Source organism: Hippocampus zosterae, chromosome 2 (genome assembly GCF_025434085.1).
Source record: "Hippocampus zosterae strain Florida chromosome 2, ASM2543408v3, whole genome shotgun sequence".
Classification (NCBI taxonomy): domain Eukaryota; kingdom Metazoa; phylum Chordata; class Actinopteri; order Syngnathiformes; family Syngnathidae; genus Hippocampus; species Hippocampus zosterae.
The window spans coordinates 32,390,253-32,408,250 of record NC_067452.1 but is presented as its reverse complement, the minus strand read 5'-3'; the positions used below and the strand labels follow the sequence as shown (position 1 = coordinate 32,408,250).

Sequence of the window (17,998 nt, the reverse complement as noted above, 5' to 3'; positions counted from 1 at the left end):
CCTTTGTGCATACACAGATGAGACACTGCTTATCACGTTGCGCATCACTAGCTGGAATGGACCGATACGACTGCAAAGCATGTTCAATCTTACTAGGGAATTGTATGAGAATATACAGTGCATTGATCAACAATATATGCATTTCAAACACTGCGATTGGCTGGCAACCGGTTCAGGGTGTCCCCCACCTACTGCCCGAAGACGGCTGGGATGGGCTCCAGCACCCCCCGCGACCCTTGTGAGGATAAAGCGGATCGGAAAATGGATGGATGGATATGCATTTGGGAAAGAAACCAGCCATGTTAACCCATCGACAGTTGGAGTTACTAAACGTGGATGTCATATAATAACAACAATGACAACAATAATCATTATCATCGTGATAATTGTCTTTGTCATGATTCGTGCTCGCTACTTGACAGGTCTTAGAGTGAATACGGATGTGTATTTATCAAACACAATAGATAAGAGGAACAGGTATAGTAAACATCTTAATGGTGTGGAATGGATTCAAGACTATCAAGCAATCATAATGCTAAGCCGTATCTTATAATGACTCGGGCTTATGAACGTGATGGTGCAGTTTGAGTCCTACTGTGAACAGAAGGAGAAAAATGCCAACTACCTGTTGGCATACTAGTCTGCTTCCTGTCTCTTGCCGAGGTGCCCTTGAACAAGGAACTGACACCACAGTAATTCATGCCTTCGTCACATACCACCCCGATTACTGCAATGCACTTTACTTTGGAGTCAGCCAATCCTCCATTAAGCGTCTCCAGCTGGTCCAGAATGCTGCTGCTCGCCTTTGACTGGCACTCGTAAGAGGGAGCACATAACTTCTACTCTGGGGTCCCTCTTGCTTTTTTGTTGTATATATGATAGTTGCTCCATGTACAACACTTTGTATGCAGCGATGGCTGTTTCAAAGTGCTCAATAAATACAGTTGAGTTGAGTGTGTGCACCCCTTTGACTCTGACATCTCTTTTTGCATGCTTGCGTGTGCTCTGATTCTCTGTGTGATGTGCAGCATAAATGTACTGTAAATCAGAGTGCGAGTAAAAAAAAAAATATATATATATATATGTTTGGGGGGGTCCTCAGAGGGGGACTTGGTGATTGGCTAGCACGTCCGCCTCACAGTACAGCAGTCATGCGTTTGAATCCGAGCTGCGGACTTCCTATGTAGAATTTGCATGTTCTTCCTGTGGGCTTTCTCCGGGTATTCTGGTCCGTCCCCTCCCCCGCTGCATTCAAAAAAAACCTGCATGATAGGTTGTTTGAATGCTCGAAATTGTCCCTAGGTGCTAATGCGACTGTGAATGGTTGTTTGCCCATGTGTGCCATGCGATTGTGCAATTCTTGAGGAACTGTTGATTTATTTATTAGATTGCAGTTAAAAGAAGGCTAACGTTACATCAGCAATAAAGTATGAAATGTTCAATTTAATGAAAAAATAAAAATAAAGCATTAAATTGAACATTTAATTGCTTTATTATTACTTTCTTTAATGTGAATAAACACTCTCCTGTACAGTGTATTGCTTGCCAACATTTAGGACGTTATGTAGAATTAAACTGCCGATCCATAATAAAAGGATGTGTCACATTTTTTGCATGCGATTAGATTGTTGCTACCTCATGACTTTTAACTATTCAAACAACGGACTCTGTAAGGAAAATTAATTGAACTGTGAGACAATGGTGAAGGAGCCAGGGTCAATTCCACTGTGTGGATTGCACACATGTAACCAGATGCTGTAAACCCATTGCCATGACTTCACCTTTTTCCACAGGAGTACACATGCACACGCACGCGCAGCAAATGCAGCGCCGTCGTCGTAGACTGGCACAGAACGAGCCAACCCCTATTGTGAGCCCAGACGTCCATTGTGATCTTACACAGTGCAATCACACAGGCATGTATGTGCCTCTTGGAGTAGAATACACAAAGAAACAGCTGGCTAACTGGTTTACAATGGGGCGCAGCCAAACATTTTAACCTGAGACATGCGACAGAAACCCAAGTCAGCAAGATGTCTTCAACCAAGTTTTAGCAAGGGCTCGACACTGCGACCAATACAGTATTCTCGCAAATGATGCCAACTTTTACAGTATGTGGTGGTTAAAATGTCATCCGGTCACACTAGCATGAGTGCATGATTTACTATCCCGGCTGGTAATTTAGGGGGGAAATACAGCAAAGGAGCTTGGAGGGCCGATGTGTCATATGTCAGATTGCGCACACAAGGCGGATAAATCCATCTGGGATGCGCGTCAGGTTAAATCCTTCCTGTATAAAAGAAATAAATAATAACTCTCCAAATCTGGACGTGTATTTTGCCACGTGTATGGCAACCGAACTAAACTAGTACTATTTGCTTGATAAAGAATGGCTTCCCATTCAGCTGGCTCCCATTCACTGAGACGCTCTTTAGGCAACGGAGACTGCTCGTTTGTCATCCAGCGTTCCGTGTTGAATTATAAATACTGTTAGGTACCCACTGTGGTAAAACACGATATGCGGCCGGTTGGGTCTCCAACTATCAAACGCTTGCTAGCTTAAAACTCGGTAACTGCTGTATTGTGTGTGTTGTCGGCTGATCACTTGGATCACCGGTGCAGGCAGATGTGTGTAGCAGGCAGATGTTTGCGATTAAATATTTCTATTAGCGTTTACAATACATTCCTTTTTTGTAGTTCAAACAGATATGGTCAAACATTGACATCTGTCAAGCTAGCGAGACTAGAGGTGCTTTCAAATACAGTCGTATATTTCAAACTTAAATTGAAAAAACAAATCTCTCCATGCAGTAAACATTAATAGTGACAAATATCTAACCAATGCAGCCTTTTTATCAGTCTAACCTAGCTGACATATATCAGGTGATATCACTTGTATTTTTACTTAATTACAATCAAGGGTCCATCTCGTCACTTACTGCATGTTTGAAGCCAAACGATACTTTCACACCATCCCCAGTCACCAGCAAATCATATGATAATTCATTAATCATCTAAATGATCGGCTTTCTTATGGTATTGTACATGATGGCGCCACAGAGGATAACCAGTAATTGCAAGGAGGAAAAGTAACAATAACAAAACTGCTCAAGGAACTGTGACACAAGAAAGGGGTCTGGATCCTACTCTGTACACTTTGAGCATTACAACATATTAATTAAAATATCATGTATAATTTTATATGCAATTTGAGTAAAGGTGAGAAATTTTACTTTATTTTTGTTTTATATTTGCCTTTCGAGTGACCGGTTACTACTCCAGGGTGTAGTCTGTGGTAGTTGTAGTTTTTGTTTCATCAGTGATTCAGATAATGTATGGATGGATACTTTTATTACACTATAGTCGCTAACTTCTCTTCACCCTTTTGTGACAAGAACTGTAAAAGGTTACATAAAACATTATATAGAGTTAGTTGTGGAACAGATGTGCATCATGTTAAAAAAAAAACATCTTGCACCTTGCAGTTAAGCTTGACGCATGTTATTGCGCTCACAACAGATAGCAGACAAGACTGAATGCGTACAACTGAAAACCACAACAAGGTGAAATTCATCTTTTCAAATAGGCCAACACCTGTTCTATGTTTTTACTGCTGTTCCCTCACTTGCGAACATCATTAGACATACTGGAAAAAAATTGCTGTCAGCACAGCCGTGTAGAAACACTGTAGCCAATGTGTGAGATGTTTCCAAAAAAAAATTTAAATGTCATCCTGAGGGAGCTTATTGCGGATTGGTGGCATTTTCCCACATGGATGTTTCAATGTTGACAAGTGTGGCCCATTTTTAATGAGTTCAAGTGAAACATCACAGTCAGTCATAAACCTACCTGGTGCTGAATGAAATTTGCTGGACTGCCCCTTTTTATATCTTTAGATTGCTCGTTTCGGGTGCTGATTCCATCTGTGGGGAACAAAAAACACAGAACACAAATTGAAGTGCAAATCACATGCAAATACTACGAGAAGATAAACTATCTCAAATGTCAGTGAATCCCCCTTCTGTGCTGCGCGAAAGTAACCCTGGACTCCTGCCGCTTGTGGTTGTTTCAATGCGGTCAGGCAGCCAGGAAATGAAGATAAAAAGTTTTATGAGGTGTTATTGTACTCCGCATTATGCACCTTGGTGGATGCATCCGCATGTAGCCAATGCAAGTCAAATATTAAACCCCAGATTTGTGTGAATGAATGACACAATGCCTGTGCAGGTATGGCTTGGCCAAGAGAAGGAAAGGTACCTCACGTGGACACAAAACACAAAACTAACCACTGATGGGGAGGCAAAACGCGGAGGACATTTCAGCGTAGACTTCTGAAACGTTGATGCTGTGTACAAAACAACAATCCATCTCTCGGAGCAAATTCGTATGCTGTGTTTTTGGAAACATCGTTGTTTTAAGTGGCAAGTGACTTTGTATGTTTTACTACATAAAAATTCTAATCATTGAAAATCGACAAATACACCAACGTGTCACGCGGTTCATTAAAAACGGTTGCGGGTGAAACGCACTCACAAAGGAAAAAAACACCTGTGCCACCTCCTCGCTTTTAAAACAGTTCGCAACTCCAAAACTACAACGACGTCAAGCAAAAGAAAAAAGAAGGCGAACAAAGTTCCAGCTGTTTTTACATCAGACCTTGGAAGACAAGAGTCGACCCGTGCGCGTATCCAAAACTCGGGGAAGAATATCCAGCTAACGTCGGTACATCCGTGAGCCGCGGCGACCGTGAACCGGAGGTGGCGGCGCTTTTGTCGGCAGTCTCTCCGGCGGCGCTAAGGAGGAGGAAGAAAAGAGTTGTCGCGGCGAAGTTGTGAAAAGAAAGTCCGCCCCCTCCTCCTTCTCCTCCTCCTCCTCCGTGGCTCTTTCTGCTGACAGAAATAGCAAGCGAGCAAGGCGGGCCCTCCCAAAAATAGCCTCGATTTCACTCGGACCTGGATCATTGATTTCACCCACGACACATTCCCATGGGATGCACGCGACATCATATCTGCATTTTCTCATTACTTTTGTCATCATCATTATGAACATAAATCGAGGCCAAAGTGAGCGCTTGAGTTGATCAATGGAACCTACTCTGTGGCTCCATCTACTGCCAGTCAAATTCACACCCGGCAGTGTTGCACTTGTTTGAACGGAGCCGGATGAAAGCGACTCATTTACATTCTCAAGGTATTGTGGGAAATTGCGTTCAGTGAAAACAGCACCTCTATTTGGGCTGCTTATCAACCTCCAAATCCCAAACTGTAATTGGCCCGTGCGTTTCGTACCATGCATCCGGTGAGACTTTTACGATTTAATCTACCTTATGACGCGACCACCATCATAGAAAGCATGCATACAATACAGTGTGTCAAACTCAAGGCCCGCGGCCAGATCTGGTTCAGCACATCATTTTATGTGGCCCGCGAAAGCAAATCAGAAATGTCCAATTCCATGATGCTTGCTAAAAGCTCTGCCAAAAAAATTTTATTCTCATATTTAATAAATTGGACACATATTGTAAGCATTTTCTTGTGACCAAACCCCTCATTACAGTAACTTAATCAATCGTTGAATAAACCGTTATTATTGACTTTTTTATAAGCTGTCAGTCACAAGGGAAACACTAACTAAAATGTGGCCCACAGCAAAAAATAGTCTGACACCTCTGCAATACACAAATGCAGTGTAGCGGCCCAAAATTGTGCCATGTAATTCATCTGGAGCAGTTCAGAATTAACATTTGTCTGTAATCACATCACATTAACACCAAACATAAATGCATTTCATATACACAGATGTATTAATGGGTGCAAGTGTGTTTCGGTTCCTTGTAAAGCCTCTTCAGAGCTTGCTGATGAGTTGATCATTTGAATTGGGTGTGTTGCAAGAGGTAGAGAGAGAAAACAGGCAGGGCAGTGGCCCTTAAGAACCGGAGCTGGTCATGCCTGCTCTAGACAAACATTGTCCAAAGTAGCAGCAAATTCTAGTGAGCAAGGCTGACAGATTTTGCTGGCCATCCGATCTTCCACATAGCTTGAATCAACGTTGGCATTTCTCATAGTTGCTCGCTTTAGGATAGGCAATAAACTTGACAACCGCTTCCAGTCATCGCTATTGCACAAGCCATGACTGCAATGTTTCACCATGATTTATGCGGGAACAAACTTTATATGTCACCTAATAAAGCAGCTTTTTTTGCAATGGTTCGTAATGCTGAGAGATAATCTGATACAGGATACTTTGTGACAGTTGTTGAAAATGTAGATGGGACAAACTTTATATGCCGCATTTATCTATGTGGTGTTTGGTTATCTGAGGTCTGATACACATAAATTTCTTAAAGCTTCTTTTGTCTGTGACAGAATGCACACATAAAGATTATTTTAAAAAATGTAAAACAGTTTTGGTCGTGTGGTCTGCTATGATTATCACAAGACAGATTCTAATACACCCCGGGCTAGAATCCAGCCCTCTAAGTCAAAGCTCAGGTATGATCACAAACGATCTCACGAACGTGAAGACGAGCAGGAACATTCAGGTCCGCGCCAATGCTTGCTGAGTGTTTCGGAAGGGGACCTGAGGCGGGAGTGTTGTAAGATGACGATGTACCAATACCAACAGCATAGTTAACCACTGACTAAACGAAGGAAGAAGGAGACAAGCAAGACTTCGAAGGATATCTAGTCCCTTGTAGTTGTGAGCCAACATGCTTTGTGTACTTTTTTGTTGAATCAATTCTCTTCATAACCTTTGTCTCTCATTTCTTGTTTCGTATTGCCGCTTGCATTTTTATGTCCATGTTTGTGACCAGTTCTCATAGGTTTGTTAGTGCTTGCAGCGGTTGTGAAGGCTCTATACAAAGCTGTATTATATTGTATTCCTTTAGAGTATTACCATCTAGTGGATGCATAGCGCAACTGCAGCCACTATTTTAGCTTCTATTCTATGCGCCTTATAAAGTGGTGCGCCTTATCTATGAAAACAGTTTAAAAATAGGCCATTCATGGAAGGTGCGCTTAATAATCCTAAGGGTTTTATAATCCAAAAAGCAGAAAATACGGTATAATTTTAGAGGATTATCTCCTAAAATTGACAAGCCTTTTGATGTCCATGGTCAAGAATTGACAAAATCAAACACATAAAGATAATCAGGATGTTTTTGTATAGATTTTGCCTCTGTGTGGCGAAAACCAACCACTCTCAAGTCAAGGAAGTGACCGTAAATAAAAACAAACATCCAACCAGTGTTGTTATTTTGTATAAAAGTGAGTTCCACATATGCCAAAAGTATTTTCCAAACCAAATCTTTGTTTGTTTGTTTTTCCATGTTGCCATTATACACACAAGCTACTCCGATCTCTTGGGAACCATCAGCGCAACATATCCGGTCATTTAGATCACGTGTGACCATGCGTGTTTTCTGCTTCAGAAGTCACATCCATACATACATTTTCTAAGAATTTTCTCAGGGCCCAAAACCGTTGAGAAACCTTCCTAGATGGTGTGAATGCGGGACGGCTGTGTCAGCTACATATGAGTAACATCCTATTAGCGTGACACAATGTAATTGGCTTGTACGTTCAATAATAAGAGCAAGGCTACCCATTAAACAAATGACAACAATAGAGCACATTCTTTGGCCTTTCTTCTTGGCATGTAAAAAGAAGGCAAGCTTTGTCTGGGAAAATGGCGCCTTATGCGTTCTTCTCATCCCATTTGCGTGGATATCAATAACAGTCTGCATTGTCTTTAGATCCTAATCCAAGGGCTATGTTGGGGTTTCTTTTTGCAGACATTCTCTGTTGATGCCGGCTGATTCCAGTGAAAACAATTGGATCGCAGCACCTGGATTAGACCGAACTGTTTGGGAGGAACGGGGAAACGTGTTGCAACATACTAGTGAAATTTGCATCATTATTGTCATTTTGCCTATATGGAGGCACGTTTATGACTGGTCTTTTTCCAGTTTGTAACTGAACAGAAGCGTTTACCCCTTTCAGGGACAGTGGTTACTAGAGTGGACAACTATGCAAATGTTGTTCTCTTTTGTATTAATTAATCTTAACGTCACTGTTGTTTATCAACCACTACAATGGGCCCTTATGTGTGTTGCTATCCACGGCCTTCTAAGGGGATTATTATTTTTTTCATACCTAAAGACTAATGAACAAAAAAAAAATCCTGATGTAGGTTATCATGATTTGTGCATGGGTTAATGCACTTTACTGTCTCCCGGTGAAAAGGTTCTGGGATGGAAATGTGGCTCGCTCACACGTGATGTGCCGGAAGACCGCGTCTGTGCCACGTATGGACCGGGCTCAGACCACTACACCTCAAACTGAAGAAAAGAGGAAGTCGGTTCCCCTTGGCAGCTTGTACTTAAAGCTTTTTGTGTTGACGGTCAAGTCTGGGTTCTCAGCTGGTCCCGACTGCGTGAGCACTTTTCTTCTTTTTAAAAATATACAGACATTTTATCGTCTTAATAATATATTTTTTGTATCGTCATCGCTTGTTTTTTTCCTCCTTTCATCATGTCAGAATTCACAGTTTTTGTTTTTCAGTCAGTCGGTGCAATTTTTGTGAGTTTCACGCACACTTCTCAATGCCCCCCCCCCCCCCGCCCCCCCACACACACACTTTAAACTGTTGTTTGTCTCCACAAAGTTATGGCATGTGATTTTCCGACCTGAGCGTAGGCTATCCAGGTCATCAAGCGACGGAGCCGAGCAACATTGAAACCAAGTGGCGTGCCTATGTCTACCTCACGAGGGGGGGGGGGCATCCCGCTCACCCTGCCTTCGGGTGTCACTGTGCATCAGTGGGGGAATCCAAAGAACGTTTCTCAGAACACATCCCTGCGTGGGTGTGTGTCGCAATGTACGTAAGTGTGCATGTGTGCACGCTGGGTCCATTCAATTACACAATCTGCCATGAAGTCTGAATCACATCCGGTTTCATGCTGAAAATAACAAAACCACATGGTGACAGAAAAGTAGTGCAGCAAGCAACCGCCCACAGGGAGAGCGGGATATACACACACACACACACACACACACACACACAAGTGCACATGTACACACACTGCAACGAAGTTAATATTTTCCGCAAACATCTATTTTATTAATGTGCTTTACAGACGAAGCACTTTCTTAAGTATGATTAAAAACCTCGGCATGGAGCTGGGAGTTAAACATTCATGTACAGACTGTAAACATTTGGCAGAATCTGGCTGAAGTCACAGAGTAAGGAGTAAGTGTCAAAATTCGTCTTTCGTTCCCCATGCACATGCATTGATTTAATATTTAAGTGAACCAGCACTGATCATTCTATTGGCCCACTTTGGGGCAGGACGTTGTCATCTTTTCACTTAATAGTCACTATTAAGACTTTTTTGACACTCCAACCTATTCCAACAAACCTTTTATTGAAGAAGTGAGCCTTGAAACAACTTCAGGCCAATTACAGAGATGTACACTCATATGTGTATAATGAGATTAGATGACAGGTGCAATCCCTTGTGACGAGCCCCCGCAAGAACCTATCAGTGTTCCTTTTTTTTTTTTTTTTTTTTAAATAAAGCCAATAACCTAATGAGGTTCATATCTAGTTTCATGCAGCAGGCAAAGTAAAGCGGATGAGTCTAATTTCCATTTTTTGTTTCACGAAACAAAGTAAGCCTTTTGTACCAAAACTGCCTCTATCCGCGAAATACAATTACAATGCCTGTTGCGTAGGGGCGAGATTGTAAAGTGGAGACAGAGATAGTCGAAGCATTGATATGTACCGATGAGTGTAGGGTTAGAGGGTGGAAGAAAGAAATGAAGAGTGGGGGGGGGGGGCAGAGGGCTGTTGAGAGCACTATAATAATGTTTGGCCTTGGCCTGCCAGCGGGGTCCTTCCCCTTAAGAAGCCAACAGGAATGTAAAGAATGCTGCATGAGAAGAAAAAGTAAAAGACCGAATGGAGGGGGAGAGAAAGAGTGCATGCAGGGCAAGATAATACAAAAGAAACAAAGAGGAGGAAGGTGGAAATAAGATGAGAAGAAGGAAGTCCGGAGATATTTTTGTTGTCGTTGATAGAGAAGACAAGAAACAACGAGGCTATCAGATGTCTGAAAATCTGTTTCGTTTTGTGCTACGACAAGGCATTTATGAGGGTGTGGTCAGAACATCTTGAAGCACCCTGAACAGTTTTCTCCATTCTTGTTTTATGGTGCGCTGAAAACATCACACCTGCAATACCCAACAAAAACTCCTTCATGCTCCATTTAACGGGAAAGCCGTTAAAGGGAAGACACTGAGCAGACAGCAGGATGTCACATGATAAGCAGATGTCATCCATATTTTTTGCGTTACCCGAATTCCTAAAACTTGAAACAGATATGATGATGAATAATGTGGAACGGCTTAAATCAAATGCCACTACAGCCATCCCAGTTGGAATTTTATCATTGTAAAATATGCCTCATCTCACAAGTGTTTGAGGGCATCGACGGGATAAACTATTTTGCAGTTTCTTCTTCCTTTCTTTGTGGCGTCTTAGTAAGACATAAAAAAGGACAGATGGCAACCATAATTGCTCACAGAAAAAGTGTGAATTTAGCAAACCAATCCAAAGAAGAAATTCATCCCGGAGCAGATCGTGTTCTCGACAGGTTCCACCGTAGCTCAACCGTTTCAAATCTTCACTAACCTCTGTCCACACAGACATGAAGAGTGTTCACACGGCAACTTTTACTCCGGTTTAGTACCTGGGCTGCCCCCCGTGGAGCGTTCACATGTATAAAGTCATACCGGTGTAGCCCCTGAAAAAAGCTTAAACCGGAGCAAATCAGGAGGTGGTTTAAAAATTTATTCCGGCGTAAATGCTAGTTTGCGGGGCAGCGCTGATATAAAATGGGACTTGTGAACGCTATAGGGGTAGACTCGTGACGGTGTGAGAAGAGCTGATTACATACGGGTATCTTTCCTTTCTCTCTCTCATCCTTTTACGGTGTCTGATAGACCACAGCATTGATTTGTCTGGAGAAGTATAAACCATGGTTTTTCCATATGTCACAAACAAAGTGGGCAAAAGGAAGTACAGTGAAACTCCACTACAACAAAACCTACATGGGCGAAAATAAAACTAGTGTGAAAAGATCTTCATGCATTAACACCATTCCTACTTTCCTGCCCCCCATACAACAACAAAAAACCCTGTTGCATTATACGAAATCTTTTTCTCTGCTCTTTCCTCGCGATGAGATTCACTACAATCTAATACAAGTCTAATCCAATAACGACATCCTCTGCTTCGTTCCCTTTTTTCTTTCTACACTGACTATATGAAGTGTCAAATAAGTGTATGCTCATACTTATGCACTATTGGAATAAAAATAAAGAGTACACATACGTTTGTGTGTGCATGTGTGTGTGTTTACATCTGAGATCAAATTTGCTACAGTGAAGAATCCCCTGTTGTGAAAAATGTCTTGCTGCAAACATGATTTTGTTGTAGGGGAGTTTCACTGTCAGTTTACGAATGTTTGCAAGTTTTATTTATTTTTCGTATTGCACAGCCGCAGAAACTGCTGAGTGAACGCAAGTGGGGCTGCACCGGGGTTAACACGCTTCTCGTTAGTCAGCGGCTTTTTACATGTGAACGCTCCCCCAAAATTTACACTGGTGTACGATACAGTATATCTCAACAAAATACGTCGGTGCAGCACCGATGCAAATGTGTGCCATGTGAACACCCCTATGGACAAGCATTGATTCATTTCAACTCAAGGCGACAATTGACATTCATTTTGGTGTGTGAGAGGAGGCACCCGGACACAAGCCACACTGGAACACAACATGCAAATTCCACAGAAGCGAAAACGGGGCAACACCTAACGAGGTATAGGAGGGGAGGGAGGTGGGGGGGTGAATGATTTACAACCTCTTTAATCTGAGAGTAAGTGAGGTCAACCAAGCGTCATGACAGGCGAACGACCCACAACAACCTCAGGATGTTTGGAGTTGCGGGCAAGTTGTTCACAAACCATAGCGACCACAAAACTATCCCGAGGATATCAAGCGCTCGCACAAGCACAAACACACACGCAGACACGCACACACACACAAAACAAGTTGGAAGTCTCACAGTGTCAATGCACAAGCCGAAAAAGGTCTGTATGTCTTGAGTATGTCTGTGTATAATAAAAACCCATGCAGGCCAAATATAACTCTCCACTCTTGTCGGCCATCCCTCACCGCCAGTTCATCGCTCTCTTTGCATTCCTGTAAACAATCAGCTGGAAAAAAAACCCAACAGTAAAGCACGTTTTCATCGGCAACCATCACCTACTCAAGGAGACTACAAGGCTGATGCGGATGACTGTCAGATCTCTGCAAATAAGACACTTTCTCATTGAGGCCACTTTTATCCTGTCTGGTGGAAATCAAGACCTGAATGGCACTAAAATTCTTGAATTTCAATTAAAAGAAAACAGAAGCAATGGTGTTTGATCCCAGTGGCCCTTGGACATCCAATTCTGCGGACTTTGGCCTCCTGGCTCTTTATTTTAAGCCAACAGTCTCGAACTTGCGTTTTAAACCGGCACAGTGATTTTAAATTGGACTGGCAAATTGGTCCTGTTGTTAAATGCATCTTAGCTGGCTAAAGTAAAGACTCTCCTTCCCCAGGAGCACTTTAAAACAGTAATTCATGCCTTTGTCACATCCCGGCTGGATTATTGCAATGCCTTGTACTTTGGAGTCAGCCAATCCTCCATAGAGCATCTCTATTTGGTCCAGAATGCCGCTGCTCGCCTCTTGACTGGTACTCGTAACAGGGAGCACAAAATTCCTACTCTGAATTGTGCTGAATTTTTTTCTGTCCTACTACTTAAATGGCTTCGTCCCACCTTACCCCTCTGAGCTCTTCCGCCCCGACGTACCTTGCCCGTGCCACAGGTCTGTGGACCAGACATCATTAGAGGTACCCAGAACTAAGTCGAGGGGATCGAGCCTGTTCCCTTGCTGGTCCCTCTCTCTGGAATGACCTCCCACTGAACATTCACCAGGCCTCCTCGCTGCCCATCTTTCAAACTCGTCTTGAAATTAATTTTTATTCTTTGGATTTTGAGTCAGCATGAGACTTGATTTTTAGTTTTACTGTTTTGATGCTTTCTTTTGTTTTTGTTATTAATTTATTGTTTCATTGCGTCTGTCTTGCTGTCTGACATCTTCATATTTTTTTAATTGTAAGTGTAGAGACAACAACTCTTTCATGCATTATTTAACTTAATTATTTAACATAAATGGACCAAATTGCTCAAATTTTCTTTTTACCACATCACATCACTTGTCACTTGTTGCTAAGCAGAATTTATCGGGCCTAAACCCACCTGCCTCATACAGCAGTGAAAATAATTTGTGTACAGAAAATGTAAGTCCATGAGACTGTTTGAATCAATAACTGCAGTGAGTGGCCGGGGGGGGGGGGGGGGGGGGGGGGGGGGTTATTTCATTCCACAGTTGAATCACTAATCATTTTAAATAAACTAAAATATGTAGTCCTGATTAACGAACTTTCTGAGACTAATGCAAAGAGTATTATTGATGTTTTGTATTTTATGTAATGTAATGGAAACTTTCTTGTTCGAAAAGCACAACCGGATGATTGTAATTTTCCACCACAAGTGGGATGCGACAGAGTGAGCACACAGTCTGCCTGACCAAGATAAGATACGGTCACTTTGTTGTCTCAGCGAGGAAATTTATCTTGGCCGCTCAAGTGATTTTCTGTTACGAGCCGCAGCGCTGGACACGATAGAAGTACGGCACGGCCACCTCGACCCGCTGCAGAAAGTGACACCGGGCGCACATCACTTCTATCGGTTTCTGTCATCGATGATTGATGAAAGCAGAGTTTCTCAGCTTGTGTTTTCTTTGGTGCTGGCAGTGAAAGGTTACACCTCGCCTCTTTGCAGTGCCCTCCGTGCGACATTAAGAGGCAGAACGAGAGTGCGTAAGAGGGAGACAGATGGGTTTTCCTCGCAGGATATCCTGTTCTAAGTAGAGCTGCTGAGCCCACTCTGACCTCCTCACCCCTCTTGACCCATGACCCGCTCATGGTTTGCACTCACATCTTCAATGATTCCCAATCGCCTCAAATCTCTTCATTTTCTTGCGATTCAGCGACAGCCCTTTGAGCTTATTATTTTGGCTTCGTTTACTCACCGGTGTGTTTGTCTGCTTTGCTTTTGTGTATGTCTTCCTTCTCTTTGTATCCGCGGTGCTATTTTCATCATTTCCAATTCACCATTACCAAAAACTAGTGTTGAAGCGAAGGAAATGACGTCGTAAGCCACACTCACTCGTCAATAAAAGTCTGGTGAAATCATGCGCTTCAAAATGCTGATTAAAACATCAGACGTGTAAATAGGTTGGAATGAATGTGGGTACATACAGTAAGTGATGAGACTCTACATTCTCAAAATGTCTCAAAAAAAAAAAAAAGAACATGCAACCTCCAGCCTTTTACCATTGTCACTAAATCACTTTCAGCTTTTAGCAGCCAGCACTTGTGGCAATGAGCAGCGTAATCCAATCAAAAACTCACATCATGATTGATCCCCCAACTGCAAGTGTCGGTAATTACACAGACTACAAAAATAACACTTATAACAAGAGCACCCAGGGACATGTTTGAATACATTTTGTCATAACTCCTCTTCAAAAGGAGAGGGGGTGAGGGGGCATCCACCTGAAGGGGGAACCCACAGCGAACCAACCCCCCCCCCCCCCCCCGCCCCGCCCCGCCGTCCTCCCGACCGCTGTTGCTGAAAATTTTTATTTGAGCTGAAAAATATATGTATTTTGGTGAGGCAAGATACCAGACGTGTTTGAACCGGATTTTAGGTGATGCCCATTATAAAAAGACTTTTTTTAAATTCTCATCATGACTTTGTAAAATTTCACCAAAAAGTAATGAGAACCTTTTTTTGTTATAATAGTTTTATATTTTCCATTTTAATCCATTTTTAAATTATTTTTTTCTTTTGTTTTGAATGGTTAAACGTTTTTTTTCCCCCAAAAATACTTTGGTTTAGTTTAGTGTTTATTAGTTTTAGTCTTAATTTTAGTTTTCGTATGGCCTGACATTGAAATAAATAGTTTAAACCTTGTAAGCTCATGTATGAAAATAATTGACAAAGAGGAAAATAAAGGACATTTTCATTATAATTATTAGTTGATTTGTGTAATGATAAAAAATGTAGTCCCGGTAAGATATCAGAGATTGAAAAGCGCTCTTTGTTTATTTATTTTTAATGCCCTTCACAAAAGTGTTTCGAGTTGTATTTATTCATTAGTTTTCGTGAGCCTTGCCTCTTTGCTTAAATCTACTCACCCTACAGCCTAAATTGTGGACAGAACAAGAAGTGCACCAAAAGAAAGTCCCAGACACCCTTTGTCTCTCTCCCACATCATCATCTTGTCGACCTCTGCTGTCCCTCTCTCCCACCCTGGGGTGTTACTGGAATTCATTACGTGATGAATGGTTGTTTGTATTTTTTTAAGCTCAACAGCGCCAACCCCGACCTACGTGCTCATAGCAGGAGATAACCAAACGTTGCCGTGATGAGGGGAACAATTAGCCAATCATCCTCTGACCTGCTAGCTAACCCCGAGGTCAAAGTGACACGGGGTTCGCTGGTTCCCAGGTGGCTTACCATCCGGCAGCTTAGCAAAGTAAGTAATATAGTCGTGTTTTTGTATGCGGACAGGTGACGCAAACACCCACAGAACGCACACGTTCCCATCGGTATCCTTGTGTGTGCATGTGTGTGTGTGTGTGTGTGTGTGTGTGTGTGTGTGTGTGTGTGTAGGTATTCAGTGTGCATACATATGGGCAAGCGATAATGATCCCAGTGGACACAGCGCAGAGTTTGCTCAGATAGGCCGCAGTAGAAATCTACACTTCCTGCTTCCTGCGGCGAGAGGAAGTGCTACCATCGCTGTCCTCTTATCACCAGTGACAGAGCCAAAACATAGGGAGGAAGACGAGAGGGAGGAAAGGTAGCCAAGCAGCCTAGATAAAGGAAAATTTGCCAATAGTATGGCACCCACCAATGGATGATAAGACGCTAAATGATATCTGGATGGTCACGGTTAAACTCTTTGCTCAAGTTTGTCCATATCTTTGTTGTTGAAGGAGACATTAGGGATTTTTTTTTCTATTTAAAATTCTGGAGCAGGGGGAGATGCTTCCATTGTGAGTCTAATGGCCAAAAAAAAAGTTCCAATCGCTTCCTGATCAATTTTATTGCTTTTTTTTTTTTTTTTTTTTTTTTGCAACAGGTGCTGATGCAGAGGTCCGTGAAGGTTTGCAGGATGCAATCCAAATGTTTGCAGTTGCACCTGATGAAGAGACGCTGGATTCGAGGGAGGGAGAAAAAGAGAGTGAGGGAGAAGGGGGGGGGACAGATTTTTTTGGGCTAAGGGTGGAGAAGCTTTGAGCTGGGATTGTCCCAGATGGACACAATCCGCTCCCTCCCTTTGTAAACAGCCTTGAGCCGCTCATCATTTTTCGACACGTTTCCCACTTTTTCATCCCCAACTGTAAGCAACACTTCCAGGAAAACACACACAAAACATTTTTGCACTGCTTCGAACAAATGCTAGTGCAAATTCATTGTTTTCCTCTTCACTTCTGACATATTTTAGGACCCCTTTAACCCCTTCTCCCCTCCCCCACGTTGCTCGCCTAATTTCTGCCATTTCCAAAGTAAACACATCACTAAATATCGAGCTGACTCACTTCCACTGTGGGTGGCTCTGTTTCCAATTTTCTCACCACCTCAGCCACCCTAATACCTCTTTAGAAGAAGAAGAAGAAGGGAAAAAAAGCAATTTGTACAATAAACAAAAAAGTGACAAACCAGGTATGAAGTACTAAACGTGAGCATGTGGCGAGCCGTTTTTTTTCTTCTCTCACTACTTTTGAGGCTCTCAAATAGTTACTGTTCTTTCCTTTGCTTTCTTTTTCTTTTGGAGAGCGTGGGAGCGCCCTCAGAGTACTGCGCATAAACCACAGGGCTCAAAACAACAGGAGGAAACCGGTAACTTGAGTAACTTTGACCGGGGAGAGAGTGTGGGGTGGGGTGAGGTGATGGCTGAGAGGCAAGACAGGAATGGGGGGTCGGGGGGTGGGGGTGGGGGCAGAAGACGGGTGAAAGATGCCATGGGTGTACACAGGCGCCTTTCACCAAACAAAGATGTCAGTTGAGCTCTGCCAAGTGGAAGACACCGAGCATTAAGCACTACGCGGCCTGTTGCATTAAAATTGTCGACACCCTAAACACTCTCGACGTGAATCACTTGTCCAGTTGCCTTACCAGTGTGCGGTGCGGTCATTCAACGGGAAGGTCCCATCTGTCCATATTCTCGTACAGTTCAGTCCAGGGAGCTCCACAGCATTGAGAGGGGACACCCAAACTATTGCGTCCACACGCATGCATACAGTAGATATATGCACACGCATGCACGGCAACAGTTCTCCCGGTCCGAATGTTGAGAAAGTGAGGGGCTGCAACAAAAAGGCAATCAGAGGGAGGGAGAAATTGAGGTAGAGCGAGAGAAAAGAGAATGAGGTTAACCCCTCAGAGTGGACTTGTGGACTCTCTCACTTTCTCTCTCGCTCTCTCTCTCTCACACACACACTCACTCACACACACACACACACACATACACGCAAACACACATGTACACACAGACAGATGTTGTGTCATATCACTGACTTCTTGTGATTCTCTCAAGTGCAAAAAAGGGAGGGAGGAGTTGAGTCGAGCCAAGACCGTGTGTGTCTGACTGGCATGTGTGTTGAGGTAGAGGCGAAGAGACAAGAATTGGAAAAAAATTTAAAAAAAAAAGATGATAGCACGTTATAGAAGATCGTTCTCAAATATGCGGACCAGGGGCCATTTGGGGCCCACATGATATTTTGCGGTCTCTACTTGACATCA

The 17,998-nt window shown here is 42.8% G+C and overlaps 1 protein-coding gene across 3 annotated transcripts in view; it reads right to left on the bottom strand.

The window, feature by feature from the left end:
* The window catches only part of hdac7a (histone deacetylase 7a), a 58,183-nt gene extending 40,458 nt beyond the window's left edge, over positions 1-17,725 (bottom strand). Inside the window, exons 1-2 of one of the 3 annotated variants that reach the window (XM_052059730.1) lie at positions 17,372-17,725; positions 3,850-3,923 (exon numbers count right to left, since the gene is read on the bottom strand). The gene's annotated coding sequence lies outside the window, so the exon portion shown is untranslated. Of the gene's footprint in view, positions 1-3,849; positions 3,924-4,656; positions 4,838-17,371 lie in introns of those variants that run through there. The other 2 variants (XM_052059732.1, XM_052059731.1) reach the window with 2 other exon arrangements.
* Between the last annotated feature and the right edge of the window lie 273 nt (positions 17,726-17,998).